This window comes from Pelophylax lessonae (genome assembly GCF_965119305.1).
Source record: "Pelophylax lessonae genome assembly, chromosome: 7".
NCBI classification, from domain to species: Eukaryota; Metazoa; Chordata; class Amphibia; order Anura; family Ranidae; genus Pelophylax; species Pelophylax lessonae.
This window is the reverse complement of record NC_138774.1, coordinates 68,182,407-68,197,708: the sequence shown is the minus strand read 5'-3', so window position 1 is coordinate 68,197,708 and position 15,302 is coordinate 68,182,407.

The following is a 15,302-nucleotide window of genomic DNA, read 5'->3' as shown; positions in this document are numbered from 1 at the left end:
AGCCCCGTACACACGTACCGATGGTCGGCTTACAAATGTTCCTCTTTTCTCCCCGGGATGTCGGTGTCTGCTGAAAAGTGCAAAGACAGCACAAGGACAGCACAAGAATTTTGTCCGCCGACTGCAGAAGTGATGTCATGTAATGGTTAACTTTCCCTGTGTTTTCTATTTTCTGAGCATGCCCAGTCTTGCAAATCTGCGGTCTGTCGGCCGAATTGTGTACTGACAGGCGAACAATCGTCCGTTCTGGTGTCGGCATACAAATATTTTCATGTTTGCACGAAAGACTTTTGTCCGCGGATTGTGCGCAGACATCTGTCGGAGGCACCATACTAACACGCGTACAATCGGCAGATCCTTCGTCCACCGACGTTTGTATGACGACGATCGGTACGTGTGTACGGGCCTTAAGGCTTGAAGCCGGGGAGCTAGGGAGTCCGAGTACCGCCGATACCATTCCACCGGGAAGCCATCCGGGCCCGGTGATTTATTGGGGAGAAGGAAAGGATGGCATTCTCTATTTCCTGCAGAGTGATATCATTATCCAACCAAGTACTATCATCACCCTCCAAGATCGGCACCGGCAGGTCAGACAGGAGGCTCTCCAGCTCCTCCAGGTCATAAGCAGGCAAGGGTGAATAGGTGTCCGCATAATAATCCATTAAGACCTGAGAGATCTCCCCAGGGTCCCTAACCAATTCCCCAGTACCGGACCTAATACAGGGGACACTTACCGAAGTCCTCTGATCCGCCAGCAGTTTACCATTTTTGTCCCCCTTTTCAAAAAGTGACTCTGCTCTATGTTTTAAGTTGGCATGTGCAAATTCAGTATCCAGCAAGGCCAGGCACCTCCTGGCCTCCTCCAGGGCCGCATAAGCAGCAGGCCCCAACTCAGCTGAGTATTCTGCTTCCAATCTACGTACCTCCAACAGAACAGCCTCTCTAGCAGCATTAGCTTCTTTACGGGATGTCTTAATTGCTGAGATGTAATGACCCCGCATGACAGCCTTAAAAGCATCCCACAAGACAACCCCAGCCATGGAGGAGGCATTGTCCTCCCAATACGCGGGCATATGGGGCTCTACCAGTTGCACCACCTTCTCCGTCTGCAACCATCCGGGTGACAGGCGCCATGCACCCCTCCCCCTCAGCCGCCATCCTCAAGGTCAGCAGCAGTGGGTTATGATCAGACAGCCCTCCCGCTAAGTAGGTGGCATCTTGTACCAATGGAAGACAAGACACGTTGGCAAAGGCCAGATCTATCCTGGATGCCGTCCAACTCAGTAAGTTGAGCCGTGGAAGCCCAGGACAGCAATTCAGGGGCAGACGGCCTCCTCGGGTTAGAAGTGTCCAGTCCGCCATGGAGGATAGCATTAAAATCCCCCCGCCATCAGAAGGGGAAGGTACATGCAAGGAGCCAGGGTCACCAGGAGGTCCACGAGGAGCTGAGAGTGAAATGGCGGAGGCAGGTAGACACTCACCAGTACTATCGTTTGTTGATGCAAATCTAAAAGAACAATTGCGTACCGTCCTCCAGGATCCGTAATCACTTTCTGAACCGAACAGGGCGCACTCTTACCAAGCAAAATAGATACCCCACGTGCATACGTGGAATACGTGGCATTAAAGATCCGTTGGATCCACGGCCACTTTAAAGCGAGCACCCTGCCCCCATCCAAATGAGTCTCCTGGAGGAGGATAACATGAGGTTGAACAGCTTTAATATAATTAAATATCGCTGTTCGCTTCACCTTATCATTAAGACCCCGCACATTTCAGGACATAATCTTAACCCAGCCATGGAACAGTAGTGGGGTATATAGAATGGGTGAGCCGGAAGACCAGGAATAGCCTGAAGAACCGTCCAGATCTCCCAGCCCCACCCATGCAGCGAACAAAAAACACATGCATGTAATCTAAAAAATGACCACTAGATAGAGCCTGGAGCCTAGGAAAAAAAACACCCCTGCTGTAATACCCCAAACCAGAAAAATAAAAAACAGAACATGGTATTCAGCCTGATCCCAAAACAGTAATTAAAGGCATGGCTGCGTCATAGAATTGCAGCCGGCAATACCCGCGTCCACAAAAGACAGCCCTAAAAGGAGGCCGTCTGTCCAAGTTCACCTCCAGCTAGGAGGAAAAGTGCAACAACACCCCCAAAAAAGAGGGGTAAGGAAAATCAAGAAGCGAAAATATAAATGACAAAAAAAAAAAAAAAACATACTTAGACGGGCAAGTTCAATGACGAGTAGAAAACAGAGCTCCCATGTACTGAAGTCCACACCACGGCCCCATGAAAAGAGGCAGAAGGGGCAGAACGCAGGATCCAGGGCAACCCAGGTAAATCCAGGCCATAGCGGAGGGTGAAGTAAAGAAAATGCCCCCCTGTAACAAGATAATTGCCAAGGAAGTCACCAGGCAGGAGTAAGAGCCAGGGGGCACAACAGGACACCTCACAGTAGACCGTAGACCTCAATCATCCAGAGAACAAGCACAGGGGGAAAGATCAAATAGATTCCAGCCAGTCCGCAGCCTCCCCCGCTGAATTGAAGAAAAGAACGGATCCCTTATAATCCACACACAGGCGGCTCAGGTACATCATACCATATTTCAGGCCTTTAGCCCGCAGGCCTTTACTTACTTCAGTATACGACCTGCGTTTCTTCTGCGTCTCAACTGAAAAATCGGGAAACAACATAATCTTGCTGTTCTCAAACTGCAACTCCTCCCTTTTCAGGGCTTCAGAGAGAATACGGTCTCTGTCACGAAAGTTCAGAAAGCAGACCAGAAACGGACGTGGGGGAGCCCCCGGCAGGCGAGCTCCGGTGGGCACCCTGTGGGCCCTCTCCACCACATACGTGGGGGGGGGGGGGGGGGCAGGCAGGTTGAGCAGATCACAAAATAATTTTTCAGCATACTGTGTAGGATTGGATCCCTCTGCTTTCTCCGGCAATCCCACCACCCTGACATTGTTGCGGAGTTGCCTATTTTCAGCATCCTCCATCTTATCCACCATAGCATTCACCTGGGCCTGCATAGCAATAAGTTGTGCTGAATGAGAAGCAGTAACATCCTCCACCTCAGAAACGCGACTCTCAGTTTCAGTCAGGCGCCCCCTTATCTTATCCAAATCATGCGGGATCAGGGTACATTCTGAAGCCAGGTTTTCTATCCTGAGCATCAAGGCAGTCTTACAACCATCAATGGCAGCCAGTATAGGGGCTGTGATATCCCCCCTCCAGGAGACCCCCCCCCTGGTCTGCCCAGCAGTCCCCAGCAATGGTCCCTAGGTACCTGGCTCTGCTGTCTGCTTCATAGGTGGGGTCCCAGTCGCTGCAGACATCTTCCCAGACTGTGAGAAGGCCTGTGCAGGCAAGATGGCGGCGGCCGCACTCGCGCCTCGCGGCTGAGCAGTCCATTGTGGCCGCAGGGTAGGCACAGAAACCCCCGATTTTTTCGATGGCATCCATTCCCCACTAGTGCCCGAGGTGGATCAGGGCAAAACTGCCGCGATTCGGCGGCCAGTGACCGCGGATGGAGCTGGATAAGGCAGATGTTGTGGAGCTCTGCTAGGACATGTCCGGCGCCGTCTGCATCACGGCCACCCACCCCGAGTGTCTTTAATTTATGTCTTTGACACATAAGGCCTTATGAAAGATAGGATCTAATGAACGTTTTTCTCCTGACTCGCGTTTAGATGCGTTCAGGTATTTATTCATTACTAATTTATTCTGGTTATTGAAATGAATAAACGTGCCTAGCGTTTACGAGGATCAGGCATTTTTTCTGCCCCAATGGTTTTTTCCTGAACACGATTTTGGTGGATTCAGATTTCTGCCTCTAAAATCCTATGGAGTTAACTTACTCAAACTGAAGAGTGCATCTAGAAATCTAGAGCAGCTGTGCATGGTAGCCAATCAGCTTCTTCAATTAGTCTTTGCCAAAAACTTGGAAGCTGATCGGACGGAAGCCGACCTGATCGGACGCTCCATTCACCACTATGGAGCAGCGGATGTCAGTAGTGACCTTTCCGCTTACACTCACCGCTATCCGATCTGATCCTGTCCGTCAAATCCAGACAGATGGTGACCCTATTTTCCATCTGTCTGGTGGATGGGATGAAAACAAACAGGCGGTCCATTTTCATCCAATCTCCCCATAGAGTAGAGCAGGATTGCACAGTGAGCAGAGACGGACCTGTCATCCACCTGCTCAGTGGGGATCAGTAGATCGATAACCGCCAAGCAAGCAGATTCCATCCAAAGGATGCACCCATTGTGAAAGGGCCCTAAAGAGCATGGAGCCTGTGAAGTCAGGAGTCCACATCCTTGCATACTGGCTCAGCATTAGTGATGGGCCAAACACCCCCCTGTTCGGTTCGCACCAGAACATCTCGAACAGGGAAAAAGTTTGAGCGAACATGTGAACTCCATTAAAGTCTATGGGACACGAACATGAGAAAAGTCCTCATGTTAAAGGTTTATATGCAAGGTATTGCAATAAAAAGTGTTTGGGGACCTGGGTAATGTCCTGGGAGACATGCATCAATGCAAAAAAATATTTTTGAAACAATCATTCTTACAGGAACAGTGATTTTATTGATGTTAAAGTGAAACAAAAATTAAAAATCCCATTAAATATTGTGCCTGGGGGTTCCCTTAATGTGCCTGTAAAGTGGCGCATTTGTACGATGTATGTAGCCTGCTGCAGCAATACTGACATTTCTAAAGGAAAAAAATGTAATTTAAACTACATACATTACTGCTAGTGGCTGTAATGTATTGCTGGCTCCCCGGCAATACAGATGAAAAAAAATGGGAAAGGGTCCTCCCCCAGTCCATACTAACTGTAGTATGGTAAGCAACGGGTTAAGTTGCTGTGTGCAAAATGTTACAATTATGTATATGTCTGGGAGCTGGGTGTGGCTGAAGTTAGTGGCATGCGTGATGTTCAGTGAATAAAGAAGCAACCTGTACAGCCTGGTCTGTGTTAATACACTACATTTTGGCGACGAGGATGGCTAGTTTTCTGGATTTACCGGCTATCGGACCGTTTGATGTGTCTGGAGACCACACTAGTCTTTCACAGCGCTGGGACAAGTGGAAGAAGGGATTTCAGCTCTATGTTATAGCCACAGGAGTGACTGCACCTGCTCAGAAGAGAGCCATGATGCTGCATCTAGCTGGACCTCAAGTTCAGGACATTTTTGAAACCCTGGGAGCAACAGGGGATGATTCAGACTATGAGACAGCAATGAATAGACTGAGTGAGTACTTTGAGCCAAAGAAAAATATTCCCTATGAAAGATATAAGTTTAGACAGGCTGTGCAAGAACCGGGAGAAACCACAGACAGTTATGTGACTAGGCTGAAATATCTGGCAAAGTCTTGTGATTTTGGGACTGTAACTGAGGAGATAATCAGAGATCAGGTCATAAAGAAATGCACATCTGTGCACCTCAGGAGGAGATTATTGAGAGAACCTAGTCTCACACTTACTAGTCTGCAGGAGATTGCAAGAGCCATTGAACTGTCTGAGCTCCAGGCTCTGCATATGGAAACCAAGGACACTGCATCTGTCAATACAGTCTCCAAACCTACCTATAATAATAGGAATATCTGGAGTAGGAAAGAGAGTTTTCCAAAGAGGACTTTACATATAACCTGCAGTAAATGTGGCAGAGAGGGACACACAAGTCAGGACTGCACTGTGGTACAGAATAAAATGTGCTATGCTTGTGGAAAGACAGGTCATTTTGCAGCTGTGTGTAGAAGTACAACCAGAGATAACAAAACCAAAGGACCATCAGCACAAGTAAATGTTATAGCTGAGGATAAAGAGAGTGCTCCTGACTGTGAATTTATATTCTCCCTGTGTTCTCTGCAAGCTGGGACATTAACCATTAAGATTGGAAATACAGAAGTGTCAGTGTTGATTGACTCTGGAGCTACATGCAATGTTATGGACTTAGCTTCTTGGCACAGTCTTAATAGCAGAGAAAACCACCTTAAATTGTGTAACACCACTAAACAGATTTATACTTATGGCTCCAGTACACCACTACAACTTAAAGGCAAATTTTATACCTCTGTTCAAACACATGAGACTGGTCCTCCATTGCAGACCGAATTCTATGTTGTAGATGGCACAGGGTCGCCTCTGCTTGGTCATCAAACCGCAATGGCACTAGGGGTGTTAAAGATTGGCCGTGATGTAGGCAGCGCAAGAGTGAATATGGTGTCTCCTGCTATTTCTGCATTGAAAGAGGAATTTAAAGATTGCTTCTCTGGGTTTGGAAAATTAAAGGATTTTCAGTTGGAGCTTCACATCGATCCACATGTAAAGCCTATTGCACAGCCAGTACGCAGACTTCCTTATAGCCTGAGATCACCCGTTGAGCACAAACTGGCAGAGCTGCTAGACCTTGACATTATTGAACCTGTGGAAGGACCCACTCCGTGGGTATCGCCGTTAGTTGTTGTACCAAAGGGCACAGATATTCGGATTTGTGTGGACATGAGATGTGCTAACCAAGCTGTGCAGAGAGAGAGACATCCAATTCCCACTATTGAAGATGTTCTACATGCAATGAATGGGGCAAGTGTCTTCAGTAAACTGGATTTGAAATGGGGTTATCATCAGATTGAATTGACCCCAGCATCTAGAGTCATCACTACATTTGCAAGCCATAAAGGTCTTTTTAGATACAAGAGGTTGATGTTTGGCGTATCGTCAGCACCGGAGGCCTATCAACATGTGATTCAGCAAGTGCTACATGGTTGTGAAGGCACGCATAACATTTCTGATGATATAATTGTGTGGGGAACAAACACACAGGAGCACGATGAACGTCTCCGTGCAGTGCTAAATTGCTTGAAGGAGAAAGGGTTAACATTAAATGAGAAGAAGTGCACATTTCAAATGAATAAAATGACTTTTATGGGCCATGTGCTGTCTGACAGGGGCATTGGTCCGGAGGACTGTAAAATTAAAGCTGTGTCTGATGCCAGAAATCCTGAAAACCCTGCAGAAGTACGCAGTTTTCTTGGGCTAGTGAATTACTGTGCCAAGTTTATTCCAGATATGGCGACTGTCAGTGAACCTCTGAGATTGTTAACTCGCAAAGCAGTCCCTTGGAAGTGGGGCCTTTTGGAACAAGGTGCATTTGATGAACTTAAGAGATGGCTGACTTGCGTCACAACTTTGGCTTATTTCAATCCTACTGCACACACCCAAGTTATTGTCGATGCTAGCCCTGTGAGGTTAGGCGCCATCTTGGTTCAGAGACAATGCACAGGCGATTACAGGCCTATTCAGTATGCAAGCAGATCCCTTACTGATGTAGAGAGACGTTATTCTCAGACCGAGAAAGAAGCTTTGGCTGTTGTTTGGGGATGTGAAAGGTTTCACACCTATCTCTACGGCCTTGATTTTGAAATCATCACAGACCACAAGCCTCTGGAAGTGATATATTCGCCACGCTCAAAACCATCCGCCAGAATTGAAAGATGGGTTCTCAGATTGTTACCGTACCGATTTACAGTGCGGTACAGACCTGGACCGACTAATGCGGCAGATGCACTTTCCAGATTGCCTCAGTCCTCAGCACCTGTTCATAACCTAGCAGTAGAGATGTATAGAACTGTTCGCCGGCGAACAGTTCCCGGCGAACTTAGCATGTTCGCGTTCGCCGCTGCCGGCGAACATATGCGATGTTCGGTCCGCCCCCCATAAGACATCATTGAGGCAAACTTTGACCCTGAACTTTACAGTCAGCAGACACATTTCCAGCCAATCAGCGTACCTCCCTCCCACACCCTCCCACCTCCTATAAATAAGCAAGGGCAGCATCCATCTTAGATCATTCTGAAGCAGTGTGTGTAGTGAGAGTAGGGAGAGCTGCTGCTGCTGCTGCTGCTGCTGTTAAGCTAGGGACAGTTAGTCAGTGTTCCTGGTCTTGCAGTGTTCTTGGTCCACTACTGCTGTAATATCAGCACCCCAAAAAGCCCTTCTAAGGGCTGGTATTTGTGTTTTTTTTTTTTTTATATATATATATATATATATATATATACCTAGCGTCCCCAAAAGCCCTTTTAAGGGCTGGTAATTGAGTTGTTTCTTCATATATATATATATATCTATATCTATCTAGTGTCCCCAAAAGCCCTTTTAAGGGCTGGTAATTGAGGATTTTTTTATTTATATATATATACATATATATATATATATATATAGTGTCCCCAAAAGCCCTTTCAAGGGCTGGTAAGGTAATAGATTTTTTTCTTTATATATATATATATATCTATTGTACACTGCAGTTGCCTGCCCGCTGTGTGTGAGAGGCCACAGACCTACCACAGACTGTACTGTGTGCACACCACACTCATTTCGGGTGGCACAGGCACAGTACCTGGCATTTTAAAAAATATTTTTTTTTTCTCTGTCATAATTGCAGTGAGTGCTGTGTCAGGTCCACAGAGTGCACTGTACCCACTGCAGTGCACTGCCCACCACTGATATATATACGTTGGCACAGCATCTTGTTGCAATAAATTGAAAAAAAAAATATTTTTTATTATTGCAGTTGCCTGGGCTGCCAGTGACTGTCAGGTCCACAGAGTGTACTGTGCCCACTGCAGTGCCACTGTGTGCCCACCCACCACTGATATATAAGGTGGCACAGCAGCTTGCAAAGTAAAAAAAAAATATATATTTTTTTAAATTGCAGTTGCCTGGGTGCCAGTGACTGCTGTCAGGTCCACAGAGAGTGTACTGTGCCACTGCCCACCCACCACTGATATATAAGGTGGCACAGCAGCTTGCAAAGTAAAAAAAATATATATATTTTTTTAAATTGCAGTTGCCTGGGTGCCAGTGACTGCTGTCAGGTCCACAGAGAGTGTACTGTGCCACTGCCCACCCACCACTGATATATAAGGTGGCACAGCAGCTTGCAAAGTAAAAAATATATATATATATTTTTTTAAATTGCAGTTGCCTGGGTGCCAGTGACTGCTGTCAGGTCCACAGAGAGTGTACTGTGCCACTGCCCACCCACCACTGATATATAAGGTGGCACAGCAGCTTGCAAAGTAAAAAAATATATATATATTTTTTAAATTGCAGTTGTCTGGGTGCCAGTGACTGCTGTCAGGTCCACAGAGAGTGTACTGTGCCACTGCCCACCCACCACTGATATATAAGGTGGCACAGCAGCTTGCAAAGTAAAAAAAAATATATATATTTTTTAAATTGCAGTTGCCTGGGTGCCAGTGACTGCTGTCAGGTCCACAGAGAGTGTACTGTGCCACTGCCCACCCACCACTGATATATAAGGTGGCACAGCAGCTTGCACTCATAGTACAACAGTAACAACACATTAAAAAAAAAATGACAGGCAGAGGCAGGCCACCCCGCAAGGGCCGTCGTGGTCGTGGTGCTGTGATTTCCTTAGGCTCTAGAATAATGCCCAGTGTTCAGAGGCCACCACAGCCCCTGAACTCAAAAAATTCTGAGGCCATAGTTGACTGGCTTACACAGGACACCCAATCGTCTACAGCTTCCGCTCGGAACCTTAATGCACCATCCTCCTCCAGCTCAGCTTCGGGCACCTCTCAATTTACCACTCGCCAGCCCGCCGGCACCACCACCAACACTAGCACCACAGCCGCTTCACTTGATCCGTCAGAGGAGTTATTTTCACATCAGTTGGAAGAAATAAGTGATGCGCAACTATTAGTGCCAGAGGATGTAGATAACGGGGATATGTCTCAGTCAGGCAGCATTATACACATGGACGTACATTGTGATGATGATGATGATGATGTTGTACCTGCTGCTGCTGCCTTTGCTGAGTTGTCAAGTGAAGCGGCTGATGATGACGATGTGTCTGTGGATGTCACCTGGGTGCCTGCTCGAAGAGCAGAAGAAGAGGGGGAAAGTTCAGATGGGGAGACAGAGAGGAGGAGGAGACGAGTTGGAAGCAGGGGGAGGAGGTCATCGCAAGGAGCTAGTGGCGCAGTCAGACAGCATGTAGATTCGGCACCCGGGGTCAGCCAGACAGCACGCCAATCAACGCAAGCTGTTGCCACCACCAGAATGCCGTCCTTGCAAAGCTCAGCAGTGTGGCATTTTTTTTGTGTGTCTGCCTCTGATATCAGCGATGCCATTTGTAACCTGTGCCAAAAGAAACTGAGTCGTGGGAAGTCCAACACCCACCTAGGTACAACTGCTTTGCGAAGGCACATGATCTCACATCACAAACGCCTATGGGATCAACACATGAGTAAAAGCAGCACACAAACTGAAAGCCACCATCCTCCTCCTGGTCCAGCATCTTCAGCCACGTCAACCACTGCTGTCCTCCATGCCCCCTATCAACAACCCGCCCCTCCGCCTCTCACCTTCAGCAGTTCCTGCTCGTCACCTGCCCACAGTCAGGTGTCTGTGAAGGAAATGTTTGAGCGCAAAAAGCCAATCTCGCAGAGTCACCCCCTTGCCCGGCGTCTGACAGCTGGCTTGTCGGAACTCTTAGCCCGCCAGCTTTTACCATACAAGCTGGTGGAGTCTGAGGCCTTCAAAAAATTTGTCGCTATTGGGACACCGCAGTGGAAGGTACCCGGCCGAAATTATTTTTCACAAAAGGCAATCCCCAACCTGTACTCTATTGTGGAAAAGGAAATCATGTCACGTCTGGCACACAGTGTTGGGGCAAGGGTCCATCTGACCACTGATAGCTGGTCTGCAAAGCACGGTCAGGGCAGGTATATAACGTACACTGCGCATTGGGTAAACCTGCTGGCGGCTGCCAAGCATGGAATGCGTGGCTCTGCTGCAGAGGAGTTGGTGACACCGCCACGACTTGCAGGCAGGCCTGCTGCCACCTCCTCTACTCCTCCTACTCCATCCTCTTTGCTAACCTCCTCGGCTGAGTCCTCTTCTGCTGTTGCGTCTTGCTCCACACCAACTGCACCCCCCCAGCTCCCCAGGGGCTATTCCACATGCCGGATACGACAGTGTCACGCTGTCTTGGGGTTGACTTGCCTGAAAGCAGAGAGTCACACCGGACCAGCACTACTGTCCGCCCTGAATGCACAGGTGGATCAGTGGCTGACCCCGCACCAACTGGAGATCGGCAAAGTGGTGTGTGACAACGGGAGCAATTTGTTGGCGGCATTGAATTTGGGCAAGTTGACACATGTGCCGTGCATGGCACATGTGTTGAATCTGATTGTGCAACGTTTTGTGCAGAAGTACCCAGGCTTACAGGACGTCCTCAAGCAGGCCAGGAAGGTGTGTGGCCATTTCAGGCGTTCCTACACGGCCATGGCGCACTTTGCAGATATTCAGCGGCGAAACAACATGCCAGTGAGGCGCTTGATTTGCGACAGCCCGACACGTTGGAATTCAACACTGCTAATGTTCGACCGCCTGCTCCAACAAGAAAAAGCGGTCAACGAGTATTTGTATGACCGGGGTGCTAGGACAGCCTCTGCGGAGCTGGGTATTTTTTTGCCACGCTACTGGACGCTCATGCGCAATGCCTGTAGGCTCATGCGTCCTTTTGAGGAGGTGACAAACCTAGTGAGTCGCACTGAAGGCACCATCAGCGACATCATCCCATATGTTTTTTTCCTGGAGCGTGCCCTGCGAAGAGTGCTGGATCAGGCCGTAGATGAGCGTGAAGAGGAAGAGGAAGAGTTGTGGTCACCATCACCACCACCAGAAACAGCCTTACCATCGATTGCTGGACCTGCGGCAACACTGGAAGAGGAGTGTGAGGAAGAGGAGTCAGAGGAGGAATGTGGCTTTGAGGAGGAGGAACACCAACCACAGCAGGCATCCCAGGGTGCTCGTTGTCACCTATCTGGTACCCGTGGTGTTGTACGTGGCTGGGGGGAAGAACACACCTTCAATGACATCAGTGAGGACGAGGAATTGGACATGAGTAGCTCGGCATCCAACCTTGTGCAAATGGGGTCTTTCATGCTGTCATGCCTGTTGAGAGACCCTCGTATAAAAAGGCTGAAGGAGAACGACCTGTACTGGGTGGCCACGCTACTAGACCCCCGGTATAAGCAGAAAGTCTGTGACATGTTACCCAATTACCGGCAGTCGCAAAGGATGCAGCAGCTACAAAATAAGTTAAAAACTATGCTCTACACAGCGTATAAGGGTGATGTCACAGCACAACGGGAATCCAACAGGGGAAGAGGTGAAAGTAATCCTCCTCCTACCACCACAACCACGCCGGCAAGGACAGGACGCTTTACAGACGTCTTGTTGATGGAGGACATGCGGAGCTTTTTTAGTCCTATGCATCGCCACAGCCCTTCGGGGTCCACCCTCAGAGAACGACTCGACCGACAGGTAGCAGACTACCTTGCCTTAACTGCAGATATCGACACTCTGAGGAGCGATGAACCCCTTGACTACTGGGTGTGCAGGCTTGACCTGTGGCCTGAGCTATCCCAGTTTGCCATTGAACTTCTGGCCTGCCCCGCTTCAAGTGTGCTGTCAGAAAGGACCTTCAGCGCAGCAGGAGGTATTGTCACTGAGAAGAGAAGTCGCCTAGGTCAAAAAAGTCTTGATTACCTCACGTTTATTAAGATGAATGAGGCATGGATCCCGAAGGGACTGACAGTGGGGGATGCATTTGACTAAAAAAGGCCTGGTGATGACTGAGATGCCTTGGCCTAAAAATGGTCCACACGCTGCTGTATATAATCATTCTCTGCATGCCGGATGACTTACGTGACGTCTCCGCCACCAACTACGGTTCAAGCAGCAATGTTTTAGTGCACTTTCTGCCTTAAAACCTCAATTTTTCAGGCCGCTGCTACAGCAGCGGCTGCAACAATACCTACTTTTTCATGCATGTGTACATGCCTAATTTTTCTGGCCTCTGGTGCTACACTGTGGCTGCAAAAAAACAAAAAACAAAAAAAAAGGCACATACATGTGTCAATTCCCCTTCGTGATCGTTACCTTGTCGTGGTGAAGGGGCTTGCGTATCACAATGAAGCGATCACCTCTAGGATTGTGTTGGCACACCCCAGATGATAAGGTCGTTGCTTCATTGTGTACAGACCAAAAGCGATCCGCAGGATAATTTTTCATAAAAAAAAACATTAATTTTCTTTCATTCTTTCTGCGGAGCTGGGTATTTTTTGGCCGCGTTACTGAATGCTCATGAACAATGGCTGTAGGCTCATGCGTCCTTTTGCGGAGATGACAACCCTGGTGGTCAGTCGAACCCAAGGCAACATCATCGACCTCATCCCATATGCGTTTTTTCTGGAGCGTGCCCTGCGAAGAGTACTGGATCAGGCTGTAGATGAGCATGAAGAGGAAGAGTTGTGGTCCTCATCACCACCAGAAGCAGCCTTGTCGTTGTCAATTGCTGGACCTGTGGCAACGCAGAGAGAGGAGTCTGAAGAAGAGAAGTCAGAGGAGGAAGGTGGCTTTGAGGAGGTGGAATACCAGCCACAGCAGGCGTCCCAGGGGGCTTGTTCTCACCTTTCGGGGACCCTTGGTGTTGTATGTGGCTGGGTGGAGGAAGAGACCTTCAATGATGTCAGTGAGGACAAGGAACGGGACATGGCTAGCTTGGTATCCAACCTTGTGCAAATTGGGAGTTTGCGGTTGTGCAAATGGACTGACTGACTGTTAAACGGGGAGTTTGGTCTGTCAGAGTTTGGTCTGTCACTGTGAAGCGGGCGACGGGCGTAACCCTTACACTACTTGACCGATAAAACATCATACCTGATCGTATTCACACACTGGATGTTTTAGTGCTGGTTTACACTGCCGCTACCACTAAAGTAGCGTCGCTTCCAGTGCGACTTTGGCGCGACTTAGCGCGACTTTGGCGCGACCTCATCGCGAGGTGACTTTTTATTTGGCCAATCACAATATCATGTTTTGTGACCGTCACCTAATTTCCTTTTCCTGTTTTTTGTTTTACATATTTCCCCATGTGTGCAGTGTTGTCTGTGTCATAGCTCAACTGATAGGCATGTTTGCCTTGGCATATCATATTTCAGCTTGCCAGAAAGAAAAAAAGACAGCTGGAAAGACACTGCATTAGTTTTCTACTAAAAATCATAAGAAAAATGCTGTTTTTTTTGGGTTGTGGACATACTACAGAGCTGAAACTTGACAGGTACACTTTTTAGACCCCCCAGACACTAAATACAAAAAATGACATGCCTGCCTAAAAAAATGCCCGATAAATGCCTGCAAGAGAAAAAGACAGCCGCAGAGAAGCCGTATTCCTGAAAATATAAGAAAAATGCTGTTTTTTAGGGGTTCTGGACATGCTACAGAGCTGAAACTTGACAGGTACACTTTTGTGACCCCCCAGACACTAAATACAAAAAATGACATGCCTGCCTAAAAAAATGCCCGATAAATGCCTGCAAGAGAAAAAGACAGCCGCAGAGAAGCCGTATTCCTGAAAATATAAGAAAAATGCTGTTTTTTAGGGGTTCTGGACATGCTACAGAGCTGAAACTTGACAGGTACACTTTTGTGACCCCCCAGACACTAAATACAAAAAATGACATGCCTGCCTAAAAAAATGCCCGATAAATGCCTGCAAGAGAAAAAGACAGCCGCAGAGAAGCCGTATTCCTGAAAATATAAGAAAAATGCTGTTTTTTAGGGGTTCTGGACATGCTACAGAGCTGAAACTTGACAGGTACACTTTTGTGACCCCCCAGACACTAAATACAAAAAATGACATGCCTGCCTAAAAAAATGCCCGATAAATGCCTGCAAGAGAAAAAGACAGCCGCAGAGAAGCCGTATTCCTGAAAATATAAGAAAAATGCTGTTTTTTAGGGGTTCTGGACATGCTACAGAGCTGAAACTTGACAGGTACACTTTTGTGACCCCCCAGACACTAAATACAAAAAATGACATGCCTGCCTAAAAAAATGCCCGATAAATGCCTGCAAGAGAAAAAGACAGCCGCAGAGAAGCCGTATTCCTGAAAATATAAGAAAAATGCTGTTTTTTAGGGGTTCTGGACATGCTACAGAGCTGAAACTTGACAGGTACACTTTTGTGACCCCCCAGACACTAAATACAAAAAATGACATGCCTGCCTAAAAAAATGCCCGATAAATGCCTGCAAGAGAAAAAGACAGCCGCAGAGAAGCCGTATTCCTGAAAATATAAGAAAAATGCTGTTTTTTAGGGGTTCTGGACATGCTACAGAGCTGAAACTTGACAGGTACACTTTTGTGACCCCCCAGACACTAAATACAAAAAATGACATGCCTGCCTAAAAAAAT